The 13,411-nt window shown below is 36.4% G+C and overlaps 1 pseudogene; it reads left to right on the top strand.

The window, feature by feature from the left end:
- The first annotated feature begins 2,678 nt into the window (after positions 1-2,678).
- Positions 2,679-3,267, top strand: LOC102894203 (annotated as a pseudogene).
- Positions 3,268-13,411: the final 10,144 nt, after the last annotated feature.

Below are 13,411 nucleotides of genomic sequence, written 5' to 3'. Positions count from 1 at the left end.
ATCATAGAAAAAGAGATCGGATTTGTGGTTACCAGAGCAGGGAGTGGAGGAGGAATTAAAGATAAGGTGGTCAAAAGGTACGAAATTCCAATTATAAATAACTACTAGGGATGTAATGTACATCATAATGATTACAGTCAACACTGATGTATGATATAAAGGACAGTTGTTAAAAGATTAGATCCTAAGATCTCTCAACACAAGCAAATCTTTTTATTTTTATTGTATTTATATGAGATGATGGAAGTTAACGAAATGTATCATAATCAATTCACAATATACGTAAATCAAACCATTATGCTGTACAGCTTAAACTTATACCATGATGTGTGTCAATTAGTTTCAATAAACCTGAAAAATATTATTTTAAATAAAAAAATCAAGATCATAGTACAGAGTTATAATTTAAGAAATGCTCAGTAAAGAATGAAGATAAATGAAGGACTAAGAGGTTGAGACCTAAAGGTAATATGAAGAATAGAGATAAACATCTCAGAAGTAATAAAATTAGAGTTGAGTTTATTGACATTTTGGGCAAAGAATTTTTTCTTTCTCCTACATATTTTGAGTAACTTATTTACAATTGCAGAAACATTTTCTATGTGACATCTCAAGTTCCTAACTTAAATACTATATTTAAAGTCACCACATTAAAATCCTGATTCTTTCTATTTTTATTTGTCTATCAATTCTGATTTCTACTACTACTAATTATCTCCCATGCCATTGATTAACATAATTACAGCTTAGCTGACTTTAACACTGAATATGTAACTTTTGTTTTCTGATTTTTTAATAATCTTATTTCACTGTTTTACAAAGAATTTTAACTTTTAGGCATTTCTCAATGATTCATTTGTTTTACTTTACAATAAGATTTACTAATGTGATATATATCTTTTGTAGATCAAAACCAAAGCTAATTAATGCATCTGTCACCTCAATCACTCTACAATGTACATGTATATCAAATTGTCACACTGTACACTTTAAAATATAAAATTATATTTACCAATTATTCTTCAATAAAGTTTAAAAATGGGGAAAAAGTAAAGTTAGTATACCACGACAAAACAAAAATGGAAAGAAGCTAATTAAAATTAACAATTTATAAAGCATCTTTAACACTATAACCTACCAAACGTATCTTACCATGCAGTGCTTTTTTCCAAATTTGGTACCTCTGGTTTTATTTAAATTCTGAGTTGTCCAAATGCTCTAATAAGCACAGTAGTCATGGACAGTTTCTCTCTAACATTAGGTATACTTCAGACACGATTGCAGTGTTTTTCTTTTAATGGTAGTGTCAAATGTACAGCAATATTAATCTTACTTATTACCTTTATTAAATAGCTGCTGTAATCATATCTGCATCTTGTTTAGAAAGAAATCTCAAATGGTTTAGCAGATGTTTGATGTTATCTTACAAAAATTTATACTCCAGTTTCTCTCAGTTCAGATCAAAATGATTAGAAGCAGCTCAGGTAGTTTTCTAAAAAATGAGTACATACAAGAATATCAACTGAGTTGATATCAACTCTAAGTATTTCCTTTGAAGGTTAAAGGGCATTCAACAAGAAAGCAGGGACACTATTATGAAGACTGACCACAACAGTGCTCCTTGGTGACAACTGGGACATCCTGTATTTCATTAACTCTATAAATTTCATTTTTCCACATTATAATGTTTCAGAGCTAGGATATTATCTTATAATAAATGGCATCTTACCATTACTATATTTATTTTCCTTTTAAATATCTCTGAAATTGATGGCACTGTAGATTCAGTAAAGTGTAGTATATTTGGAATTTTCCACATGTTGCTTTCTTATCATATTCTGTTAGAATTTTATCATCAAGGAGACCAGGGGAACTTGCCTAGATTAATTTGGAATTTTGCTAGAGGAAAAGAATGTAATTTGGTTATGCCTCACTAGTATTTTACTTACTATAGCATCTAAAAGGAAACCTGTGTTCTGTTCTGTTTGTTTGTTTGCTTTTAGGTAAATGAGATAAAAACTATAATATTAGCAGGTTTTCCACACAGAAATAAGCTTTATCCAGTGGAGTTTTGTCTAAGCTCATGGGAATTTGGCTACACGAGTTCTGATTTGTTTGTTTGTTGCTTCTTGGGCCATCCATGTGATCAAGTAGTGTTAATATCTGTATCAGTTTATGCTGCTAAAACTCAAAGTTCTAGGTTTTGTGTCTATCTAAAAGTCCCTACGTATTGATAATCTCTTTTATATTCTTGAAATTTATTGACAGCTTTGAAGGGTAAGAACTTTCATTTCCTCTCTGAGCCTCCATCAAGGTTGGAATGCCAATCAAATGAAAGAGACTTCATTTTATCAACTCATTCCTTGACTCAGATCTTATAGTACCATCCTGGATGTCTAATCAGTTCTTTAATATTTATATAGGTGAAAATGGAAGAGGGCATGCTGGAAGTAAGGGTAGCCCAACTAAAGTGTCAGAGACAGTGCTATCTAGGAAACAATGAACAGATTTGTTTGTTTGAAACAAAAAGATGGCTTCTTTGTTGAGGAAATGGGCAGTGGCTAGATTTAAGGATCTATTAAATACAAGGTTTCTTGGATTTTATTTTTTTTGTGAGAAATGTTGATCCATTAAAAGTTTTTGAGCACAGCTTTTCCTTTTGCTACTGTGGTCGCAGCCCTGAGTATGCTCAGGCTTCAGAAGAAGCTTGCCTCCAGTGTTCTGCGCTGTGGCAAAAAGGAGGTCTGGTTGGATCCTGATGGGACCAATGAAATCGCCAATGCCAACTCTTGTTAGCAGATTTGGAAGCTGATCAAAGATGGGCTGATCATCTGGAAGCCTGTGACTGTCCATTCCTGAGCATGATGCCGGAAAATCACCTTGACCCACAGAAAGGGCAGGTATATGGGCATAGGTAAGTGAAAGGGTACTGCCAATGCTCGAATGCCTGAGGAGGTAACCTGAATGAGGATGAGAATTCTTTGCCGACTGCTCAGAAGATACTGTGAATCTAAGAAGATCGACTGCCACATGTATAACAGCCTGTACCTGAAAGTGAAGGGTGACCTATTTAAAAACAAGCGGATTCTCATGGAACACACCCACAAGCTGAAGGCAGATAAGGCTCTCAAGAAACTTCTGGCTGACCAAGCTGAGGCCCGCAGATCTAAGATCAAGGAAGCACACAAGTGCTGTGAAGAGTGGTTCTAAGCCAAGAAGGAAGAAATTATCAAGACTTTGTCCAAGGAAGAAGAGACCAAGAAATAAAGCATCACCTCTCTTACCATGGCCTTGGCAATGATATAGATCAATCATTCAATAAAATAGCCTTCATCTGCCTAAAAAAATAATTGAGCACAATAAAGATTAGGATATGGCAGAAGGTATGGAGTAAGAGAGACTTATTTAAAAAAACAAACAAACAGGATTTTAGAAGGTGGCTTTAGATTTAAATTTTGAGATGGTGATTTGAACCCAAGTATTTACTTTCCAATCTTTCCCAAAATCTATTAAATTAAGAAAAAAACTATAACTAATATGGAAAATGCATAATGCTAAAAGTGAAATAGAAAGTCTTCAGAATTTTAAAAAATCAATCAGATGGGATTTGAATATGTGAAGAATAACCATTGTGAATCATTCTCCAATTCAATAATAGAACAACAGTGGTAATCATCCAGCAAGTGTGTGACAATAAAGCCTAGAAAAAATCCCTAACCCCTAGGCTAGAGGCAGGCCAGTCTATGCATCCAGCAGGACTAAAACAAGGTATCAGTAGCTCCACCCAGGCCTTGGATTCCAGCTATATATAGAGTAAATAAACCAGGGGGAATTACTCCATTACCAAAACAGTAAACTGTCAAAGATAGCACTGAATAGAGAAGGGGAAAGAATATACTTGACATTGTTTTAGACCATCATAATTTTACTACAATGAACTGACCTTTAAAACTGGCCCCTAGGTTTCCCTTAGAATATTTGGCTTTGTTAGAAAATGGGTACTGTTATGAAAAAGCACAATTCCTAGGAATGTAGTTGTGCCTGATAAAGTGTGTACTGTTCTAGTTAAATTCAGCCTGCTACAAGATTAGAATAATTTTTTAAAAACAAGACAAAACCCCACCTGGCTTTAACAGAGACTTATCATACCAGCTCCACTGTTTTCAAAAGTTTGAAGTAAAGAGTACAGCGGTTAAATATGATACAAAAAAGAAGAGATATTAGAGGGAGAAAGAGAAGGAAAGACACTTTATATGCATTACAAAAAGAAGACAACAAAAATGATGTCTTGAGAAAATACAATATATAAAGAAATAACAGAAAAAGAAATTCCCAGAATTTAGCCTAATCTTCAAACTAAAAGGACTCTTCAAGTACTCAGCAAAGTTAATAGAAAAAGAAAAACATGAAGACATACTAGGGTGAAATTTCTGAAATTAAACATTAAGTAAATTAAAAATAAAACATTAAGTAAAATTCCTACAAGCTTCCAGACAAATTATCAGCAGAGAAAAAAAAATAGGTTGATAATACTAAGTACACTATTACAAAGCCAATAAATAAGGTTTTGGGGAAATGGATATCTTTGACAATCCGATTATGAACCCTTTCCCTGGAAAAATGCACATGTACTCACTCATTCATACAAGGAACTGGTTCACAAACTCCATGAAGCCTATTCACATATTCTAGATGGTCCAGTGGAGCTCAAATCACAGAGAATTTTAAGGGAGAGATTATCTATGAATCTATCTTGCAGTAAAGTTACATTATGTTTATATGTGAGGGAAACAGAGAAACCATCTCAAGAATTAAGAATTAACCCATACATGCACCCCTGCCTAGAAGAAAAATTCGTAGAAGTACTTCAGCCAGTTGAATAATGGCTACAGCTAAATACCTAAAGCATGAGGAAAATGGAGTAAGTGGTAGTGTCCATTCACTTGTTAAAACTAAAAAAATAAATGTCTCAATAAGAACTATATTAACAGGTTCAGAAATGTAATCAAAACACCTTTATTTTATTTTTATTAAATTTATTGGAGTGACATTGGTTAATAAAATTATATAGGTTTCAAGTGCACAATTCAATAATATATCATATGTCAATAATATGTCATTGTGTGTTCACCACCCAAAGTTAAAACACCTTTTCTAACAGATTAGTAATACGAAAAGATTTTTTTAAAAGTCTCTTTTTCAAAAACAAGATTACTTCAATCAAAGGGATTACAGATAGTAAAATTATGCTTTATCTCATCCTACTGAAGGGTAGGATATCAATACATTATAGGTGTTGGCAGAAAAATAGACATTCTAATAACAACAGAATAAAAACAACTGTGATTTCACAATCTTATAGCAAAGAACATTTGGTCAGAGGAAAAGTGAAACAGAAATAAATATCAAAGAAACTTGCAATCATGAAGCATACAATAGGCTGACAAATATAAAATTCTAATTAATCTTGCTGGTCTCACTGCATGTGCATATGTCCTCTTCCTTGAAAAGTAACACCAAACTAACAATGAATTAATTTTTCTAAAAAGGCATTATTAACAAACAAGATCACTGAGAACATGACTATATAGCACAGAAGCCATTCCAAACAAGTTGAAAGGCAGGCAGATTAAGGGGTGGGGTGGTGGTGGTACGTGGCTTAAGCAGAGCAAAGGAAATGGCAGTAGAACTGACTTTATGGGGGAAAGGAGGCCATATTTTCCTGTGGAATCCCGAGGGGTGCAGCAACTGGAAATACCTACCTACCTTGGGGCAGGTAAGGCTGATGAGCATGACTGGTATTATAAGGATATTTTAAAATCCTTTGTCCAGAGGTGTTGGATTTCCTTCCTGTGTCCCTTCTCCATGTTGTGAAATCAGTTATTACTACTCCCCTTTGCCAACTGGCATTGGGCAAGGGAGGATTAGTTTCTGGAGAAACTGAACCAGGGAGGATTCATTTAGTCTCAGTGGAGAACACAGTTCGTGGTTGAGATTTAGGGCTGAAAATTGCAGAATTAAGTCTAAGTCTACACACAGAACTGTGGGTATTCTCAGCTTCCTTCTTCCTTCATGCTCCCAGAACATGAACACCTAGGCATATATTTACCAGGTAAGAGAGTGGAATATTATTTTCCTAATGTCCTAAAAAAAAAAGTCTTAAAACTAACATTTGAGAGATCCATTAATAAAAGCTGAATATGACATCTGATAACCATAGAGTTATGAAAACCAGAAGAGAGGCTTTTGTAATGTCTCTCTCTTAATTTAAAAGGACAGCCTCAATTTAGTAGGCATTTGATGAGCCTCACACTTGAAAAAAAAAAAGGAAATTGGAGGAAACACAGAAAAGATATATAGTAAAAGAAAACAGAAATCATTAATACCTACAGAGCACAAGAGAAGATATTTCATCTAAAAAATAAAAATGGAATTCTACAGTAGTCTCCCTTATTCACTGGTGATATGTTCTAAGACCCCCAAAGGATATCTGAAACTGTGGATAGTACAGAACCCTACTGTACCATGTTTTTTCCTAATCTTACTTTTTCACTTAAAGGAAGTACTTTATGGCTTCTCTTTGGCATATCTGAATTGCCAGCAGCATTATTCTTGAGCTTTGGAGCCATTATTTTATTAAAATTATTGGGATGACAATGATTAATAAAATCAAATAGGTTTCAAGTGTACAATTTAATAATGCATCATATATATATTGCATTGTGTGGAGTTATCGCTAAGTAAAATAAGGATTACTTGAACATAAGCACTGAGATACTGTGACAATGGATCTGATAACCAAGACAGCTACTGAGTGGCTGATGGGCGGGATGCATATACAGTGTGGACACACTGGACAAAGAGATGATTCACGTCCCTGGTGGGACAGAGTGGGATGGTGCAAGATTTCATTACACTACTCAAAATGGCACTCAATTTAAAGCTTATAAGTCGTTTATTTCTAAAAATTTCCTTATTTAATATTTTTGGACCACAGTTGACCTCAGGTAACTGAAACCACAGAAAGCGGAACCACAAATAAGGGGGAAATACTGTATCGAAATAGAAAAATGTTAGAGAACATCAAAGGGGTCTCTATAATAACAAGATATTCAGAAGTGAAAATTCAACAGACGAAATGAAATATAAAGTTGAGAAAAATCTCACAAAAAGTAGAACAATAAAACAAAGAGATAGAAAATGAGACTAAAAATAAGAAAATAGGTAAACAACTGACTAATTCCAACATCTGACAAATTGTAGTACCAGAAAGAGAATAGAAAAAAACAGATGGAAGTAAATTATCAAAGAATGAAATTTCTCAAACTGAATGATAAATCTCCAGACTAAAATGGCCCACCAAGAGCCTATAACATGAATAAAAGGAAATACACTGTGTCAAATCACTGGGAATGTTCAGAATTCTAGGAGAAAGAGAAAACTCTAAAAACTTGCAAAAGGAGGTCACATGTAAATTAATTGTAAATTAGTAAAGATATTAACAATGTGGTACAAGAAAAACAATCATGAATTCAGTAAAATTATTAGGGTATAAAATCTATGGTCACTGAAATAAGGAGCACGATAGGTGTGTTTGTGAGGTAGAACAACAATGGAATTACCCTTCCGGAGAGTGCAGATGAATGTCAAAGAAACATGAATCGTATTAATATCATTGTATCTCTGGATACAAGAAGACAACAGAATGACATTTTTAAAGCATTGAAGGAAAAGACTTTTTCATCTAGATATACATAACCAGTCAAATTGATATTCATGTGTGAGAGTGTAATAAATATATGATCAGGGATTTTAAAAATGCTATAGAGGTTTTGTCAGAAAAAGACCCACATTACATTAGAGAGGGGGAAGTCTGGGAGATGCTAAATGCTATATATCTGTAAATAATCTCTGTAAATATTTGTTAAACTAATGTAAACTGAGGTGATAATTGTTGTTAGAGAAAGAGTACTTAGGAACTGGAAAGTTCTGGGATTGAAAGGATAAGGACAAAATTAAAAATACAGTTTAAAAGAGGCATATTTTCAGGTTCCTCGGTGTCTTTCTATCTCCTGATCCAATATGACTTTCTTGATACACACAATGATTTAGATTTCAGCCAGTGAAAATGTCTGTGAGATTTACAGACAGAAATTAAATGATGTCAAAAGCCCAAGACACCAAAATCTCTTTTGTATCAAGCACACAAAAACTGCTAATATATCAAAGCCATGTGTTTCTATTACTTCATAGGTGGAAAGCTTTTCAAAAGGGATTGATAAAGGTCTACATATATTCTCAAAGAAATAATCATTTGCTCAATAGCTACTACTCAAATAAATACAAAGATAAATCCCAAGCAGAAGAGAAAAGGCCTAATGATCTCATCTGCCTGCAGCTTATATTCATTTCTTCATATTACCACAATGTGTTTTCAGCTTTCTGAAGTCTGAAATCAATTAAGATAATTCTAGAATCTTTTTGTAATGAGTTCTAGAGAACAATAGCTATTTCCTTTCCTCCAAATGGTGAATATATGAAGAAACCTAAATTTTCCCAACCACCCTAAAAATGAGTAGTCTTATTTTATTTTTATAAACCTTGAAGATACAGTATTCATTGATCAGAGTCCTTTGATTTTATATGCAGACATTCAACCTGATTTAACTTAAGAAAAAGGCTAATTTATGGGCTCAATTATCCACTTTGATAAAAAAGGCAGGGTGTCTCTGCCTTCTGCTTCTTTTATTCACTCAGACTACATGGCAGTGGGCATGATATGTGCAGAGTTCCACATCCTTATAGGTTGAGTCCAAGGAATGAGGACATTTTTACCCCATCCAAATTTGAAAAACCTAAGATAAACTCTGGGTTTATCACCCTCGCCTGGGTTATACTCTGTTCCTTGAAGGAACTACAATGTACAGGTGAGAGAGACATCATGACTGGAATCTGCCTGGGTCTTGTGTTCACCCCCATAAGGTTGTGTTTCTATGTTAGGTTACCTGGAAAGCAGGCTCTGAGATAAAGACTTTCATGCAGGAAGTTTATTAAAAAATACTCTTAAGATCAATATTTGTGAGAGTTTAAAAAGGATTAGACAATAGGAGACAATAAGTTGAGATATTTGGTGGCTGAAATCACAATGAAAAACTCAGCCAATTCACAAGAGAGCAATGGATGGGAGATGTCTTTGTGGAGTTGTTCTGAACTGGAGGAAGGACCCAGGGCTTTTTACCCCTGAATCCACTAATATTTAGTTGAGGGTTGCTCCTGGGAACCAATGTGACCTTAGGTTGTGGTTTTCTTCATCTAGAGTACTCTCTGGAGGGGGACTCAGTTGTAAGTGGCCAACTGCCAACACTCCCATGAGCTGAGAGAATGGGTTCTCCAGTCCTGGTGGGGAAAGGGGTGGAGATCTGGACAGAATACCACAGCATCCACTAAGGAAGGCAAGGCCTCTTCCTAGAAGAAGGGTGAGGAGTAGAAAAGGGGCTGAATAGACTAAAACGAGGCTACTAAAAGTCACAGTGCAATTTCTCCTTGTCTGGTTGATAAAACCCATTTTCTAGGTTTTAAAGAACACTTTAGAGTACTTGGGTCTGAGTCAGAAGCTATCAATTCCTTGAAAAAATAAGTTTCCCTTTTCTGAGATTTGTTTTCTTTTTCTTTAAAGAGAATGAAAACATATTGCCATGCTTGTCTCAGTTATACACAGTATGAGATATTGCTGAATACTAACATTCAATTTATAAATCACTTATTATTGGATTAGAAATTCTATTTCTGAGCTTGTTTTTATGACTGCATACCTGGCTCCTTTAGAATGAAAAACTACTTTCTGTTTAAAATTAAATACAGGGCAGATAAATGTTGATAGCTGGGCTGAGATATAGTTTACTAAGCATACCCTTATTTTGAGGGAGCACAAATTAAGGGTTTAAGAGTTATCAAACATGCCTATAGTCCTTTCAGCAACTATTCTCTCTGTTAGGTGCTAGACAAAATTAGCAGAATCCGATGATTTCTTTTTTGATGTTATCTTCATGGTTTAAGAATATACACCTAAATATTTTGGGATCTCTTTAGTGTTCTAGTAGCTTATCACTACTAACCTTATATCACTTTGAATCTTTTTTATCTTTCAGCTTTACATTCACTAGAACTGGTGAAGTCCATAAATTACTGTCTACTGTTTGAATCACGGTTTCTCTCCATAGTGTGGCAACAAGAATCAAACTAATGATAACAAACCACTACCTTGTTTTTATATCATTATTTATAATTTAAAGCACATTTACAATACATTTCATTACACTCTAAAATGAAGTGAGTTCTGACATGCAAATCAAATCCTGCTTTTAAACATGCATGAAATTTTTGAGTGGCTTGTTCAAGTTCGTATAATTAGTATGTAGTGTTGCATTCAAGACTCACTGCGAAAGACTCTTCACTGTCTTATAATGAGTTTGGATCTCAGTCTATAGTCAGGCAAAAGAGAATGATATTCTTTATTTCCTTAAATCAATTATTTATGACTCTGGCCCCATCTTTCTGGGATGTAGGAAATTCAATAATATCTGAAATCCAATTTCTCCATCCTGGTCAGGCTGCCATATAAACTTCTAAAGCCTTCCACTGTCCCAAAGTATCATTGCCCAGCCACACTTAACACCAGTCTGAAGTTCTGATGTTTCTGTGCTATGTACCAGGAAGAGAAATATTTTGCATGAACCCTTTTTAGCCCCTGAAACATCTAAAAGGAATGAATCCAGAATTTTCGAGCATTAAGTTCCCAAAGACTAATGTCTTTTGAACCCAAATCTTCCATTTTTGTACAATTATACTCTTGTCTCTTGGAAAACCTTTACCAATTTTACTAAGTATATTCTGTGATTTGAATGTCTGTTAGCATGTCCTAACACTGATGTTCAATAATTCATAGCTCCTGTAGCACTGTTTGCTTTGAGATTTCTAATGTCCATTATCTGCAAATATTTAGATGTCATGGGTACATGCTATTTGGCACCATCAATTATGATGTTTAGAACAAAATTCAAATGTGTCTTCTGGAGAAATAAGTTTATCATCAATAGAAAGCACCTTTAAATTTTGTTGGATCATCATTTCCATCACTGGAAAAATAGACTTACCTATATTCTGTTTTATCATTTTAGACCATGTCTTGGCTTATTGAGGTTGTTTTGATGTCCTAATACTACTATAGTAGTATTGTCCACTCTATGACTTTTCAGCTCTAGAAAGAGATCTTGTCATTTTTGTTTTGTTTTGTTTTTTTGTTAGTTGGAAATAGGCATCTTAAGTTTTACCATCCAGGTGCTTCCGTCTCTAGATGTTCTCTGGGAATCATGGAGCAATGAATCTCTTCCAATGATTCAAACAAAGCTTCCTTTCCCTTCCTTCTCTTCCTTTTGACAACTACATTATATGTTATCAGAGATTCTAAAGAAATATTTAGTACTCTTTAAAACTTATTCTCATTGGAGTTCACTTTATCCTATGTTGGGAGCCAAAACTAAGAACAAAGAATCTTGTGACTAGGCGAGGCCTTATCTGCATCCTGCATCTTGTTAGCCCCCTAGCAGTCAGCCCAGCCCAGAGTTACAGTTCCCTCCTTCACTCCCACTCCCTCTAACCCTTACCACTCCTCACCCCACCAGCTGAGAACCAATGCGCCTGTGACAGATACTCTCCCGCCCAGCTAGCCCTGCCCCCCTTTGTTAGCCCTGTATAAATACTCTTGCTGCTGAATAAAATTTTGAGGCTTGATCAGAATACTGTCTTGCCTCCATTTCTTTGTCCCGCCCATGTTTTCTTCAAGGTAAGGTCCTCCTCGGGTTCCGCGCAATAACCAGGTCCTGCGGGTCCGGACAAGTGGCGCCCAACGTGGGGCTCGAGGCACGGACCTTCACCGGACAGCGCAACAAGTAAAAGGCGTACGCAACTAGGAGTGCCTTCCCGGCGACTGCGACCCCCAGACGTCGGAACGGCGGGTAAGTCATTGCTGTCCCATTCTTAACATGGGCCATTCAATCTCCAGAGAGGAGACCTTTATCAAAGAGATAAAGAAGTCGTTAAGGGAGAGAGGAATTCGGGTTAAGAAAAAGGATTTAGTTAGTTTCTTTTGTTTTGTCGATGAAAAATGTCCATGGTTCATTCTTAGTGGTCCAGATATTCATCCATTGAGTTGACAGAAGGTAGGAAAAGATTTAAATAAGCTCTTACAGAGTGAAGGGCCAGATGCGGTCCCCGTAAGTTGTTTTAGTTATTGGGGACTCATCCGAGATATAATTGAAGGGGCCGAAACTGATAATAATAAGAGACAATTATTATCCGTGGCTGCTGAGACGCTTAAACAGCTATCCCGTCCCCCTTCCGTTAAAGGTGGGGCCGCCTCTTCCCCCTGTCCTTCCGTCATCGTGGACATGGAGCCTGCGCCTCCGTCTGGAGGCCCTTATTCTCAAATATACCCCATAATCCCGAAGCCCGGTCCTGAGCCCCTTGACCCCGGGGACGCAGCCATCTTAGAAGATGAGGCTGCCAAATATCATGAACCTGATTGGCCTTCATCTAATACCTTTTTTGCTGCGGAAAGACCTTCCGCACGTCCCCCTCCCTATAACTCAACGTTTACTCCGAAACTCCATGTCCCTCAGGCGATTCTCGATCCCTTTCTAGAAGCTAAAAAACAATTACAACATCAAATTCAAAGTTTCAGAGGCGTTTTTGCATTACAGAGTGAATTAGCTAATTTACAATTAGAAGTCTCTGCTTTACAGAATTCTATTTCCTCGGGGTCTCAGCCTAGGCCCTCTAAGGGACCCCGGGCCAAACCTCTTGCTTTCCCTATTCTGACTCGATCAGGTACCAGACCCTCACAGGACCCAGATACAACTCAAGAGGCATCTAATGACGCCCAAGAGGCCACCAGGTCCAGGACCCCTAATGATCCAGCTTATGACGATGTAGCTAACTCTGAGGAAGAAGGGGAAGGTCCACCCAATGATTCTGAGAGTGAGGGAGATTACCAGGACCCTTTGCCTACTGTAAAAAGGATAAAATTTAAAACTGTCAAGGATTTACATAGTGCTATAAAGAATTATGGGCTTACAGCCCCTTTTACCCTGTCCATACTTGAAAGTCTGCCCGGCGACGGCTACTTGCTGCCGGGAGAATGGACAAGAGTGGCCCAATCTGTGCTGAGTAGGGGAGAGTTTTTAACTTGGAAAGCAGAATTTTTTGACAGGGGGGAAACTCAGGCAATGCGCAACCAGAAAAATCCCCGGTCTCCCATGGCCACCTGGACTGCTGATAAGATATACGGGAGGGGAGACTTTGCCTCTGAGCGTAAACAACGCGGTCTATCCGCCGGGATCCTTAGCCAAACGGC

The sequence above is a fragment of the Pteropus alecto genome, unplaced genomic scaffold (assembly GCF_000325575.1).
Source record: "Pteropus alecto unplaced genomic scaffold, ASM32557v1 scaffold301, whole genome shotgun sequence".
Classification (NCBI taxonomy): domain Eukaryota; kingdom Metazoa; phylum Chordata; class Mammalia; order Chiroptera; family Pteropodidae; genus Pteropus; species Pteropus alecto.
Note: the sequence above shows the minus strand (reverse complement) of the source record. Positions and strands in the feature narration are given on the sequence as shown.